Below are 15,279 nucleotides of genomic sequence, written 5' to 3' on the forward strand. Positions count from 1 at the left end.
CTGCCAATTCTCCATTCTCAGCCACCCAACAGCTTCCCCCAGCCCAGGCCTTTTGGACAACTGTGGCCTGAAGCATGCCACAATATAGCTAGTAAACTTCACCGGGAACCCTGACTGCAACATCGGTTCTGCCCTGCGTGGGCTTTGTGACCGCGATTGACTCACTGAACGTGTCTGTGCTTCGACTTCCGGATCTCCAGGTAGGAAAAAGACAGGCAGTGCCGGCACAGAGGAGAGTGCCAGGCAGAAGTAAGAGACAATGGTTTATTGCTTGGCCGGGGGCCCAATTCTCCATAAACAAGGACAAAGCAACCAGCAACTGCTGAGCACCGACTGTCTCCCTCCCTCCCCAGAACAATGGCGTTCTCTACATGCCAAACAGTGTGAAGAATAGCTGGACACTGTAACTTATGCTTGGAATCCCAAGCACTTGGGAGGCTGAGTTTGAGGACAGTGTGGGCTGTGGAGTGAGTTCCTGGCAAGTCTGAATTACATATTGAGATCCTATGTAAATACACACACACACATATGCGAGAGAGGACTAACAAGCAAACAATAAAAACTGGCTGGGGAGATGGCTCTGCTGGAAAGATACCTGCTGTGCAGTGTGAGCCCTGAATTTGGATCTCTAGCACCAGATTCAAAAGCTGGCCACAGGCTGATGAAGCCTGCAGTCCTACTGGGGAGCCAGAGACAAGAGGATCCCTGGGGATTAGCTGGCCAGTTAATCTTGCCAAATTGGTGTGCTCCAGGTTCAGGGAGAGAATTCGTCTCCAAAAATAAGCTGCAGGGTGTCAGAGGGAAGCACCTGACCTGGCTCTTTCTCCTCCACGTGTACACGCACACGCACGTTCACACATGGATACATGAGACGAGAAGAACAAACAGTCATGGAGCCGTGTGAGCAGTCTCAGGTAGTAAGTAGCTGTTTGTAGCTCCCTCTCATAGCTGAGGGAGCCTGGCCAGAGGTAGAAAGACTCGCCCAAGGGCAAATCATTTGCAAACTCTGGAGCTCTGAGGTAGGCAGAGCTCCCTTCCTGGCCCTCTAAACCAGATGCTCCTTCACCTCTGTGCTACTTAGGGCTGCCACACAAGTGTCTCTTCCTTATGGAAATCTTGCATCGAACCAGCGCGTACACATTAGCAAGCTCGTCAGGAGATCTCAGCAGAATATGGTTTGCAAGGCACCAAACGGGAGTTCGTAAAATATTTTTTTAAGTAGGCAAAGGGACTGGGAAAGCAATTTCTGAGCAGAAGAGTGAAAACTTATTTCGCCTCTCACCCTGCACCAAAATCAGTGCAGAATGGATCAATGACCTCGATGTAAGGCCTGAAAGTTTGAAATCGCCGGAGGGAACTCTAGGACAATAGCCGTTAAGACAGGTATAGCCAAGGACTCTCTGAGAAGGAGGCTAATGCTACACGTGATGATGCCAAGAGTTGACAAATGAGACTACATGAAATCAAGACACTTCCGTGCAGCAAGGCCAACAACAATCACCAGCGTGAAGAGGCATCCAGAGAACAGGGCAGTGTTGCCGGCTACTCATGAGACAGGGAATTATATCCAGTACATATAAAGAACTACAAACGTTAAACACAGACACACCATCCGGGCAATAAATGGGCTGATGCGCTGAATACCTAGCTAAGGAATTTAAACACCCTCTCAAATATGTATTGGGTATTCTCGTTTCTTCTTTTGGGAGCTATCAGAGGCATGAAGATTAAATCTGGCCTCAAATTTTCTGTTTTCATCTCAGTTTTCTTACTACTGCAATTATGGGCGTATGGCATAAACACCCTTTCAAATATGTATTGGGTATTCTCGTTTCTTCTTTTGGGAGCTATCAGAGGCATGCAGATTAAATCTCGGACAGTACTGAGAGCGTCGTGAAAGATCACTTACTCATGGCAAATAGGAATGCAGTCTTGTGCAGCCAATGTGGAAATCAGTGTGGGAATTTCTCAAAAACTAAAATAGATGCACCATTGTGACTTACTGATACCACTTCTGGCTATACACCCAAAGAAATATAAAGCAACATACAGCGTGTTTGTTGCTGTCCTAATTGCAATACTCAAAAAATAGAGCCAGAATAGATGCTTGTGAACAGATGAATGGATAAAGAAAATGTAATGTGTATACACAATGGGATTTTATACAGTCATAAAAATGAAGTCATGGGAAAAAAAATGAATGCACCTGGAAATCATTATATTAAGTGAAATAAGGCAGACTCGGAAAAACAATTATGTGCTGAGCTCCTGGAGTCCGATCATTGAGAAGGGGGAGCAATATTATGAACAAAGGGGTCAAGACCGTGATGGGGAAACCCACAGAAAAGCTAGTGGGAGCTCACTGACCCCGGACTGACAGCTGGGGAACCAGCATAAGACCGAGCTAGGCTCTCTGAATGTGGGTGACAGTTGTGTGGCATGGGCAGTCTGTGGGGCCACTAGCAGTGGAACCAGCATTTATTCCCAGTGCATGAACTGGCTCTTTGGAGTCTGTTCCCTATGGAGGAATACTTTGCTCAGAAGTGATGTGACAGACTTTGTTGACTCCCCATGGGAGGCCTCCCCATCTCTGCGGAGTGGATAGGGGGTGGGGTAAGGAGAAGGTGGGGGAAGGGGAAGCACAGGAGGTAGAGGGAACTGGGATTGGTATGTAAAATAAGATTGTTTTAAAAATTAAAAAGAATCCTTATTTTCTTTCAAATGTGGAACCTAGATTTAATTTGTACACAATAGATATGAATAAGTATAGAAAATAAATATTCTATTTATTATATAAAAACAGATGTAAAGTAGGCAAGGGGGGGGCATGGTGCCATAAGCCCATAATTTCAGTAGTAAGAAAACTGAGATGAAAACAGAAAATTTGAGGCCAGCCTGGGCTATGAAGCAAGCCCCGTCACAAACAAGCAAGCCAAGCAGAAGGTGCAGGGGCATCGCCTGGAGGGCTGGTTTAATCAGATTCCGGCCCTGTGTCCTTCGATCTCCCCATGCCCATTACTCTCATGCCACAGGTTCATAGGAGATGAAGGGTTGTGAGCAGGACCAGGGCAAGCTTCCAGTTCAATTCTTGGCCTTGGAGTAGTAGCTCATGGTCTTTATCGTCCTTGGGCAGGTGACTCGGACACAGACCCTCCACCCAGAACTGCTATAGTGGCATCCCCTGGCTTTGTGGGGAGATGCCCCGTGGGCAGGAGATGCATCTCTCTAGTTATGCAAGGCAGGAACCTTGGATGTCAGTCCAGCTCTCTACGACTCAGTGAATGACAGCAAAACAAAATTAATTGGCGACCCAAAAACCCTTGTTTGTGGCTCAAAAAATGCCTTTGAAATAGAAATTTTGACAGTTGCAAATCACATTGTATATAAAATTGATGACCACGTAGCGCAACTGCTGCTGTCTGCTAAATAGCTCTTCCACACTCCAAGTCTCCTTGGAACCTTTGAAGGGTATTTGAAACCTAGTTGTGTTTTTATTGATTAAGTAAGACTGCATCTTCCACTCTATTCCTTGGCAAATAAATTTATTTCTGGACATATTGTATCCCCAGAAAATATTTATATTTTAACAGTCACTTGATACCCGGGAGCATGATTGTGACGGAACCCAAGTCTAGACTCCTTTCTTTGCTGACCATCTATTATTTTATGTGTGTGGGTGTTTTGCCTGTATGTATGTCTGACCACACGCCCAAGGTGGTCAGAGGAGGATGTCACAAGCTCCCCAGGAACTGGAGTTGCAGACAGTTATGAAGCCCCATGTAAGTGCTTAAAATTGGATCCAGGCCCTCTGGAAGAGCAGCCAGTGCTCTTACCCACTAAAATCATCTCTCCAACCACCTTTGCCAATGTCTGGTTTCTTCTCTTTCCATTTGGGCTCCACACATTTTTGTTCCACAGACAGTTACAGAAACTAGAGTCCAAAGGGTCCATTCTGCACTGAAGAGCTTGCTCCATGATGTCAGATAAACTCTCTCATACTAGATCTGCGCCCTTGAACCGGCTATCCATGAGAAGGATATAATCTACCTAATATGACCGTTAGTCAGCTAGGTGAGCATTTCCAGCATTTCTGCAGGGCAGTGTGCACTTAATAAGTATTATTATAACAATATAAGTACCTGTATTATATTTAAGCCCTAGTTCTCTCACCATAAAACAGTTATAATGGATAATAAAACCGTTAGTGAGTATTCATAACTTTACCTGTGAAGCCTTATGAGGAAATGCCAGGCACAGCCCGCTTCTCTATTACTCTGTTACTGTGTAGATGTTCTCCAGAGAGAACAAAGGCCTGGATAGTGGAGCCAGCACTGGAATTCCTGGGGAGAGGGCAGAGAGAACCTGGTGGAGGTGAATTGTGACAGGTGGGAAGGACTGTGTGAGGCGCCAGGAGATGTGTCTATGCAAAGGATGCTGGGAGCAAAGTTCTCTGCGGCTGGAGCAGCTGCACTGCTTTAGCAAGGTGCCCAGAATAGCCAAGAGGAAAGTAGAAGTTTTGCTTTGCACTAAGCATGCTCTTCCTCTTTGGTATTTTCTCTGGAGACGGCAGTGAAGGTTTGGATTGCTTCCAATTAATTTTTTTATCTGCTTAGCCGCTGTTCCTTTGAGCACAACACTGAGCTCCGACTGGGTCACGAGGCAGCCATCTTTATCTTATTTGCAGAGGAGTCATAACTGCGTGGCCCCAGGTGCTCGGGAGGCTCGAGTAAAGGAGGAATACAGAGAAGGTGCTTAATTGACATTGGCAACGGTTCTTATTATTGTGTTTGGTTCCGCCTCCGTAGCCAGAGGCTGCAAGCAAAGGTTACCAGTGGGAGTATGAGCAGTGCTCTGGCAAGCAGTCACCACAATGAAAGCTCCATTATTCTCCATGCAAACTGGGAATAGCAGCCATATTGTTTTTCCGAGAAGTCATTAAGTCAGTATCCTCCAAAGCATGAGGCACACAAGCACCATGGCACGAGTTCCTAATACTAAGCGCTGGACCTGGAGCCTAGAAAGCAAAATCTGATCGTGGCTGTGGTGTCTGACAAACACATGTCTAGGAATGGAGGTGATGTCCAAGGTCCTGTTAGAGATGTCTCTTCTCTCAGCAGTAGAGCCAGTGAAAATGACGGGATGGACAGTCCCTGCTTGCAAATCCCTAGAGTGGAGCTGGGAAAGGTTTGCAGAAGCAGGAAGAGAAATCTTGACTTGAAAGAGGCCATGGGGTGGCTTGAGGGATGATGTAGGGAGAAGCCTAACGAAAGTCGGCCTGTACTGTGTTCCGCATGCCCAGTCATCGTGTGGTAGCTCTGAGCTGCTGACGGATGGTTTAAACCTGGGGTGTGACTTCCAGAATATGATTCCTTAGTGACTCTGCCTGCTATTTTAGTCTGTTTTCTAAGATAAGTCTAGGTAAGAGAATATCTGAAACTGAGTAATTTATCACAAACAGGAATTTACTTGACTCATTGTTCTGGGCCTGGGAAGACTAAGAGCATGGTGTGATGTAGCACACTCGCGTTCTAATAGATCTTAATAGTAAAAGTCCAGAGTCAGATATAGGGGGAATGCTGAGAGATCAGAGAGACTAAGGAGCAAACCACAGCCTCCTTACCTACTCAACTTTCCAGCCGAAAAGAGACTGAGCTCCAGTCTCCTCCCGTCGTATCACTTCCTCTCTCCGCCCAGCCACTTCACTTCCTGTCTTTACAGACCTCCAGACCTCTATGGTTAGCTAGTGGCTAGCTCTGCCCTCTGATCTTCAGGCAAGGTTTATTTATACAAACAAGATAGCACCACAGTATGGTATCTGCAGAGGGACTTTGGGTTGTACCACTTGGTCACCAGGTGAAGGAAAGCAGAGGGGAAAGAAAGGGAACGAACAATTGAGCAAGTGAAGGTCAAACTTGCTTTTTATGTGAGCCTACTCTCTCAACTGATAACCCTCTCATTCATCTACTCATGGGAGCACACCCCTGGTGACCCCATTACCTCTTGTTAGGTCCCACCCCCCAACACCATTGCCATGGTTTAAATTCCAACTCATGAACTTTGAGAAATACATTGAACTATAGCACCTACATTAAGTATAACAGAACAGAACCCAGATCACAATAGTACCCAACTTTGCTGAGTAATGCCAGATAGCATACCAAGTGAGTTCCATTTGCTTCCAAGAAGCACTCAAACTGATAGAAATTTCTAGAGTTCCTCATCTTGGTGGTTCATCTCTGATGATACCCACCCTTGCCTCGGCTGGCAAGTTGCTGAGATTAAATATCCATCATTCTTGCTTGACACACATGACAGATGTCTATTCGCATACTGAACTAGTAAGAGGCTAGATTGGGTATTGTGCAATTAAAGAGAAAAGGACAATATTGGTAACGCCCAGCTATCTGGGGATTACTTTTCATCTTCAGTTTTGTTTAGACAGATTCCTGAGTGGGCAGGCTGTGTGTATTTGATCCAAGAAAAACCTTCCTCCCTACCCAGAAGATAGAAGCCACAGCCCACGAAAAGCTCTGAACAGTCTGTCCCTGGGGCTCATGCTAGGCATCCATGTTGGTGCCTCTGGAGGTTTCAGTTGGATTCTGACCAAGGACAGTAATGCTAGGTATTGCAACTGCCCATAGAGGTGCAGGGTGTCGGTCTCTGACATGAGATGCTTTCACAGAAGGACCCAGGAAGGAGGAGTGGAGATGACTTCCTGGTAAACCATTTACTCCAAGTTCTGGCTTGCAAACTATCTAGACAGCAGTGCACAGCGTGAAAAGCAAAAATCCTCGTGGTCCTACTGAGTCCATTCATTCCGATGTTCCCGTAGGGAGTGGTAATAAAGGATTAAAAAATGAAGAGGTGATAGAGTAAACTCTCAAGATAGCAAATTCACAAAAATTTTCAAATATGATTTTACAAGTAATCAAAGCTAAAAGAATAAGGATAATTAGCATCCAGGTCTTAAAGCAGGTAAAGGCCATAGTTGCGAGCCTTTAACACACTCTAGCAAGCTTGCAGAAGAGGAGTGCACGAAAGGATGTCAATCAAGTAGCAGGGTGTTACTCCACTGGCCTCCCAGACACTACCCAGTGACCTCTCTTCTTCCGGGTACTGCCTGTCTGTTGGGAGTCTGGCCTGGGTACTCATTGGCCGGGTCCTAAGTGAAGTGGGTTGGCACTATGAGTTCCAGTTCCAACTTTAGACGTGGGACTCTAAGGAGAGAGTCCTGGGCATGGGAAGAGTGTTTACAGAGTTCAGGCTGGCTGGGAAAAGCACAGATACCTTCTCCACTAATAACAAAACACCCTTTTTAAGAATGGCAGGAATTCCAGACCGTGGCCTGTGTGAATTTCCGGGAGTTTTGCAGTATTGTTTGGTGGTGGGGGGGCCCATTCTTCTTTGCAGAGTAGATGGTTAGTGTTACAGACGATTTCTCTTTGTTAATGCCAGTTTTTAATTAATTAATGTATTTTGCTCCTAATCCTTTATAACAATAAAATCACATTGCTATGTCGCTTACCTTTAAGAATCAGAATTCACATACAGCTCTTTGGGAACTCTTACCCCCTTCCACTAGAGCAGGGACTTTGCAATGAGAATTACAGATTTTAGAGATAGTAGGGTGTTTCCAGGATCCTTTTTTTAAAAAAGAAAATTTGTTTGTTTATTGATTTATTTTGAATTTTTTGTTTTTCAGGACAAAGTTTCCCTGTGTAGCCCTGGCTGACCTCAAACTCAGAGATCTGCCTGACTCTGCCTCCCAAGTGTTAGAATTAAAGGCATGCACCACCATTGCCCAGATTTTAGGATTCTTTTTAAGAACCCCCGAAGTTAAGAGTGATCATACATGCCTATGATACCAGCACTTAGGAGGAAGATTGGGTGTTCAAGTCATCCTTGGTTACACAGCGGCTTTGAGGTCAGCCTGGGCTGCATGATTACCCTATCCAAAACAAAAGAAAAAAATGGACACCACAGATGACCATGAGCCAGAAAAAGGCTTAGCTCTCGCCATCAAGGAGCTTCTGGTCCACCAAAAGGAATTAAAGATGGCAGTAGAGTGTATATCTAGCATGCATGAAACTGAAGCATTCCAGCAGAACAGAGTAGTTTTCAAATACATCCGATAAGAAGTTAATATTTAGAATAATATAAACTGGACATGGCGGTGCATGGTAATGTTGTAATCCCAGCACTCAGGAGGCAGAGGCAGGAGAATGGCTGCAGGTCTGAGGCTCACACCCTTGCAACGCATGTTTCTCCAAAGCCCATGCAGTTGTATTGCAGCCGTCTGAAACTGCCATCTTCCCTGGACACTTTCCTCGAGGACCACCTGCCGGCTGGCTGACGGGCTAGCACAGAGAAAGTGCAAGGCAGAATCACTCCCAGCAGGGAGAGGGTTTGGGAAACAAGGCACACGTCAATGATGTCCTGTGCAGCCATGTGCGGTAATTACAATAAAGCAACCACGACCACATGTTCAGGTGCCTATGTGATTAGATTTTAAATGCAATATGGAAGTCACGATTGAATTTGTATTATAGTAATTGCTAGTGTACCTATTTTCTGAAGAGACTATAGGCCGCTCTCTGTTCTGCTTACACTTAAGAACGCTTCTGTTGCCTTTGGCTTTTATTTCCCTAAACACCCAAACCAGCTGAACAGGGCCTCCAGGCACACAGGCCAGGTGCTAGGAGATAATCCACTGTGTCTGGGCATTGACACCAGGCCATGTTTCTGCTGTGAGCTGCTGAGGTGGGAGGGGGCCTCATCATGTGCTGAACTAACACTCAGGACCTTCCCTTGGAAACGTTTTTGTTGATTGTTTATGTTTTAATATAATATGTAAGAGAGTGTGTTCAAAGCTTACAACAGTGTGTTAGCATTAGAAAAACAGAGATTCAGACTTTGTGACTGACAGTCTCAGAACCTCGGCTTTGTGCTTCTCTTACAAAAATAACAGCAGATAGCGTTTGGATTGGACCTACAATGCCAAGCATAAACCAGAGTGATTTGCCAATCATTCTGAGACTGGGGCTTAGCTTAGTGGTAGGGTATTTACTTTGCATGCGTGAGGCCCTAAGTTCAATCCCCAGTAGTACAAAAAGAGAAAAAAATAAAAGGGTATCTTTTTCATGTTTAACTTATAAAATTAAGTATTTTAAGATATTGTCCATTTGCATATTTTCTTTGGTGAGTTGTCTGTTCTACCCCTTTTCCTTGTCTATTTGCATCTTGGTTTTACAGTGTGTTTCAGTCAAAGGTTAAGTTCATTCTAGAAAGCAGGACAGATATAGATGAAGGTCTACGCCCCACCCGTCCCAATCCACATGATTTTTGCCACCTTTCTGACTCCAGACACTTCCCCCTTGCTTTAAGGAGTCCATCATTTGAGTGACTCACCTGCCTGGATTATTCTACCCCTGACTTCCCCTGGTGATTTCTCTCTCTTCCCATTTAGTTTCATTCCATGGGAAACTGTGGCCAAGCTGAGCCTGCTCTGAGAGGCAGTTTTGGTCCATGTGTACCTGATACACTGGAAGATGCCGCTCCCTAGCCTGTGTCAGAGTAGACGCAGCAAATAATCACCCTTTCTGAAGAAAGTACAGAAGCCCAAGGGACCTCTTAGACATAGCCACATGCTTGGGGGTTGAATCTTGCCAAACCCCATTTCAGTGCATCCGGACAGTTCAACTTTTTTCCATCATGGAACAGAAGGAGCACTGGCCACAGAAACTGAGTATCCCTCCATTGCAAAAAGAATGAAGCCTCTCTCTTGTTAACAGTTCTCCACGGAAAAGTCACTCAAGAGAAATGTGTTCAGTCTCGGGAATTCTCTGGTGATTCAGAGGTCACAAGGTTAACTGTATGTCTGAAGGGGGAAGTACAGAGGTGGGGAGTACGCCTGATTGCAGAGACATCTTCCCAAAGCAGCCCAGACGCCCCGCTCCACCCCTGCTGCTGGAGAGCCCTGGAAGATCTCCCCTCAAGGCCGCACACGTGGCCTGTGTGCCTGGGGGCCCTGTTCAGCTGGTTTGGGCTGTGTTGTTTAGTGGGAAGAGGAAAGCTGACTTGAATGCACCTGCTGGGCCTGGCCTGAGCTCTGTAGCCCTATGAATACACATAGTTTCCCCATCTGGAAAGCCAAGGGCCACCTTGACTGTTCTGCCTGACTCTTGGATTTCGAGTGAGGGCACTTGATGGGTTATAGAGATGCCAGAGAACTTCTCTTTTGTGAGATGCAGACATTCAGCCCAGAGCCTGGATGGATATCTCTCTGAGGGCCAGTACTGAGTACCGTTTTGCTCCAGCGAGAGATTAGAAAGACCTGTGCATACACAGTATCTCTGATGTTAAGAAGCCTCATTTGGTCCCAAGCTCTGATTCTCCTCCCAAATCCTAGATCGCACGTTTGCCACCAGCCCCAGTTCTGTGTCTTTTATCCTAATGTCTAAGGCTGATTAGTGGCACTGCCAAGGGCCTAGTACTTCCTGCCTAGTGTTGTTGTTTGCCGTTTTTGTTGTTTTGGTGATGGCCGTAGGTTTTTTTGTTGTTGTTGTTATTGTTTTATTTTGGGGGGGTATTTTTTTAGCTTTATTTTATTTCTATGTGCAGAATCTGTGTGAGTACATAGGTGTATGGGTGTGTGCAGGTACTGTGCAAAGGCCAAGAGGTGCTTTGGGTCGTTTGAAGCTGGAGTTACGGTGAGACTGGAGTTACAGACATTAGCGTAACGTCCCATTTGTCACCTCCCTGTCCTCATGACTGCTCAGCAAGTGCTCTTAACCACTGACCCATCTCTTAAGCATCCCGTTTCTTTTTGACTTTTAATATTTGATTTTTTTTTCTTTGAAAGGATTTAGGTTGTGTGCGTGCACATGCGTGTGCACATGCACTCATTCTATGAGGTGGTCAGAGGACACCTTGTGGGAGTGGCCTCTCTCTTTGCGTCACATGGGTAGTGGGATGGGACTGGATTTGTCAAGTTTGGCAGCAGGCACCTTTACCGACTCAGCCATCCTAAGGCCCCTAGCATGATTGGTATATTTATCAGGCAGTGGTCAACTCAGGGAAATTGGCCTATCTATCCATCAGGCTATACTTCTACCACAGAATATCTAACTATACCACTGCACCCTTGATAGAGCTCTCCCTTCTTTCTACCCTTCCCTTACCTGTGAGATCCCGCTTAGTCCCTTCACTCTGTTGAGAGGCACATAGGGAGTGTCTGTCTATAGGGGTTGTGGATAAAATCGTTTCACGTGCTTTCTGGAGACTGTGGTGGGGGTCAGGGACACAGACCCAGAGGCAGCCCCTCTGTGGCAGAGGACAGGCAGGCAGGGGGACAGTGGCAAGATGACCGTTGCACCTGGGAAAGATGTGTGGGGCTCAGAGGACAGGCAGGACCTGGCCAGGCCAACAAGGTGGTACAGCCTTTGAGGTGTGCAGCCTCAAGGAAAAGGGCTCCGGGGTGGACATGGAGGACTTTGTCCTGAGGACGGGAAAGACGATACCTGTCTTAGACCCACAGAGCAGAGGGCCGGTGGCTACCTGGAGAGGCATGGGACAAACAGAGGGACTTTTCTTATCGTGTTTTGTGTTTCTAGCTGACAGTTCAGAGATAATGGACTGAAGTTGAGGTTTTTTGTTTGTTTGTTTTGATTTTTACTCTTTGGGGGCCTGCCACCCAGCTCCCAAATAAATACACAGAGACTTAATTTTACTTACGAATATCCGGCCTTAGCTTGCCTTGTTTCTAGCCAGCTTTTCTAACTTAAATTACCTACCATTTCTCTTTAACTACATTTTATCCTGGGTTTTTTACCTTTCTTTTTTCTATATATGTTTCTTTTCTTCTTACTCTGTGGCTGGCTGTATGACTAGGTTACTGGCCCCTGGCGTCCTCCTCTCCTTCTCCTTTTCTTGCTCCTTCCCTATTTTCTAGATTTCTCCTCCTATTTATTCTCTCTGCCTGCCTGCCCCATCTATTTCTCTCTCCTGCCTAGGTATTCCCTGTTCAGCTGTTTACTAGACCAATCAGGTGTTGTAGGCAGGCAAAGTAACACAGCTTTACAGAGTTAAATAAATGCAACATAAAAGAATGCAACACATCTTTGCATCATTAAATGAATATTCCACAATATAAATAAATGCAACACGTCCTAAACTAATATTCTGCAACAATGTATAGTAGGACTTTCAAATGTATCCCAGAGCAAATTTGCTCCTTGGTGCATTTCACATATAACCTTAGCATCCAGGCTACATTGTGGATCCTTTTCTAGCTGACTGTCTGGTGCTTGGATGACCAAACACTTCTAACAATTGGGAAAGCATACATGCCAACTCTATAGCCTTGTCTACAGCCGTACGCATCACCCGGTGCCCTTCAGAAAGTCTTTTCATCTCTAGATAAAGCAAGATGCTTGGAACTTTGCCAAGGCAAAGACTGAGGAGAACACAATTCCATTACTTTTCTTTACTTGTATGCTAGGAATACTAGACCCTGGCCTGGCTGCTCTAAGCACTGGTGTGGGGATAATGGGGACACAGAATGGAAAGGAAGTGCTTGCTATGTGTATTAGGGAGATGTAGGTGGCAGTTCAGGCTGGGGTGACAGTGCCAGCATCAAGTTCAGCACAAGGTTGATGTGAGTCTGGGCTGAGCTGGAAAGTACCCCAGTAGTTACTGTATATATATGAGAGAGAGTTGCTGTAACAGGTCTTACAGGGCCAGTTAGAACCCTGGTGGCACCAAGGGGTTCCTGTCTCTCGAATACTGTTGCTTGGGCCTGTATAAAAGAAGCATGACTCGGGGCCTCTGTTGGACCAGGTCACCCATGTCTGTCTTCAGTAGGAAAAGGAGCAGGGTCAGGTTTGGAGAGCCTGGGCCTCACCTCACACATACCTCTCCTCTGGAAGCTCTAACAGCTCCAGGTTGGCCCCCGGGTCTTGTCTGCTGTGACTGCTCTGTGACTTCCCTCCCCAGGCAGCTGCCTCTGCCTGGCCCTTAAACTCTGTCCTCCCTAAATTGCTGGGCCTTCCAGCAGGTAGAAATTCTGCAGGCAGGGTGTGTTGGGGAGTGGGGGAAGTGGAGAGAGGGGAGGCAAGAACCACAGCAAAGAAGTTTGCTAGTCACTTAGTACTTGCTTTTTCCCCCCTGCCAAACGGAGTGCATCTTGGGGTTCCAGGGCATCAGACTGGTGGGTCAGCGGGACATGGGAACTGCTAGTCTGGCCCTGGGAATTCACTGGGCATTATTCTATCGTTGCCCCACCCTGCCAGCTGACTTTTCAGTCACTTAATGATCCGAGCCTTGCTGGTTCCAGCACCCTGGGAGTGGGGAATGGGAAGGGTGCTTCTAAGGCAGAACTAGGATGGCAGCCATGAAGTCAGACGGGTTTCCAGTCCTTAGGAGGCTACAGCACTATTGCAGATTGATGGACTATAGGGTGAAGGAAGGAGCTCCTTCTGAGTTCCCAGATTTGGAGGCATCAAGGAAAAAGAAGAGTGTGTGTGTGTGTGTGTGTGTGTGTGTGTGTGTGTGTGTGTTGGGGGGTGTCTTTAGGTATGTCCCTGTAAAACAAGGTTTGTATCTAAGAGATCTAGGCATTCTCCCTTTTCCTGTCTGATCCAGTATTAACTTACCAAGCAGTAAATTTGTTTCTGACCCAGTTTGCTTATTCCAGAGAGCAAAAAGGAAGTTGGTATTTGCTTTTCCAGCAAGGTCACGGGTCACCTGACCGAGTCCTTTAGCAAACAGCTGGGAAGCGGACCCGGCTGTGCTGAAGTCAGCTCCATTCCTGTAACTTGAAGCAGGCCTCTGGAGAGCCCAGTCCTTGCTTCTAGGGCGCTGCAGAATGGAGGGGTGCTTGGGGAGAATGCTGTGTACACAGCTTGCTTCCCAACTGGCCTCTCTTCTCCAAGAAGCCCCAGATGCAGCAACTGCAGTGTGAGAAATATTTGAAGAAAAATGTAGAGATAGAATTAATGCGATTGTGTTAATGTGTGCCTTGCTGAGCCCAAGTCCTCTCCCATCCCATTTCCTGGTGGGTGGGAAGGGAGCCTGGCTAAGAACTCAGCAGGTAGAATCTTTTAGGAGTGCAGCTCACTTCTTTGGTACTCCAGCTTCAGCCCCCCCACCCCATTCACACACACACATGAGCCGAGCCACCAGATGCTTCCAGTACCACTTGGAAAATTGGGGTCCTAGGATGGGGAATGAAAGCTCTTGTCTCATCACATGACCAGGGCAGGGTCGCCCCCCAGGTATGAGAGGCATCCTTTTCTCCTTTGGAAAGAGGGCTTTGTCTCTGCCAGGTGACCACGAAGGGACCAGCGGGGCTGCTATTTGGTGTGCTATCATGCTAAATACTTGACTTTGTAAGGTGGAATTGTCCAAGTTCTGTGGCAGTGAGGCTGTGCATTGAGCCAAGCTCTCTTTTCAAGGAAATCCAAGGTGCTATTTGTTTTGGCATGCAGCCTGTTCTGTGATGAAAAGCGGCATTTTTATTATTGCAGAATAAAGAGGGGTTTGAAGGGGAAAAAAATGCAGACACGGGTCTCAGTTTCAGGACTAAGGAAGGGAAGCTTTCTTTATATTTCGACTTGAGGTTAGATGAGGTTTGAAAATGGCATCATAAAAAGGAGTAAATGTGGATGGGGGATGGAGTGGGTGAAGCCATGCAGGAGTTGGGCTGATCCGAGAAAACCGTTTCTGATAGGGTCTGGCTGCACAGGGACCATCATTGCTGACACTGACTGTCTTGGTCCTTCTTCCTCACTGCCCCTTAAGTTTTGAAGGACACTTGCCATCCTGCCCCTAATTAACTGGGGAACTTTAGGTGGGCCACATAGCCTCTGGCTGCCTCAGTGTCCTCGTCAATAATGTAGAGCCAGCTCCCAGGCTTGCTTGCATTGGGGGAGGTCGTGAAGTGACACCCAGTGCTTGTCACCTGTTCATTTCTCTCCGTGGGTTCCGTTTGAAGGCCAATAAACTTGCTCCCTCTTTTACTCGTTCAACAACCATGCACAGTATGTCCAACACATTTTAAACATGGAGAGTCGGATACAGGATGCAGCTTGGGAGAATTCTGACCTTCAGAAACTTGCTGATAATGAGAAAAGAGCCAGAGAGAGGTAAAGCTATGTATTCTCAAAAGGTTGAGAATGTAATGAGCTAGCAAGAAAGGCTGGATCCTAATGGGGGATCCTTGAGACTGGGACAAACCAGAGACAACAGCAGCAGATGGTAAAAGATCTTCAGACTGGGGAT

Source organism: Arvicola amphibius, chromosome 6, assembly GCF_903992535.2.
Source record: "Arvicola amphibius chromosome 6, mArvAmp1.2, whole genome shotgun sequence".
NCBI lineage: Eukaryota > Metazoa > Chordata > Mammalia > Rodentia > Cricetidae > Arvicola > Arvicola amphibius.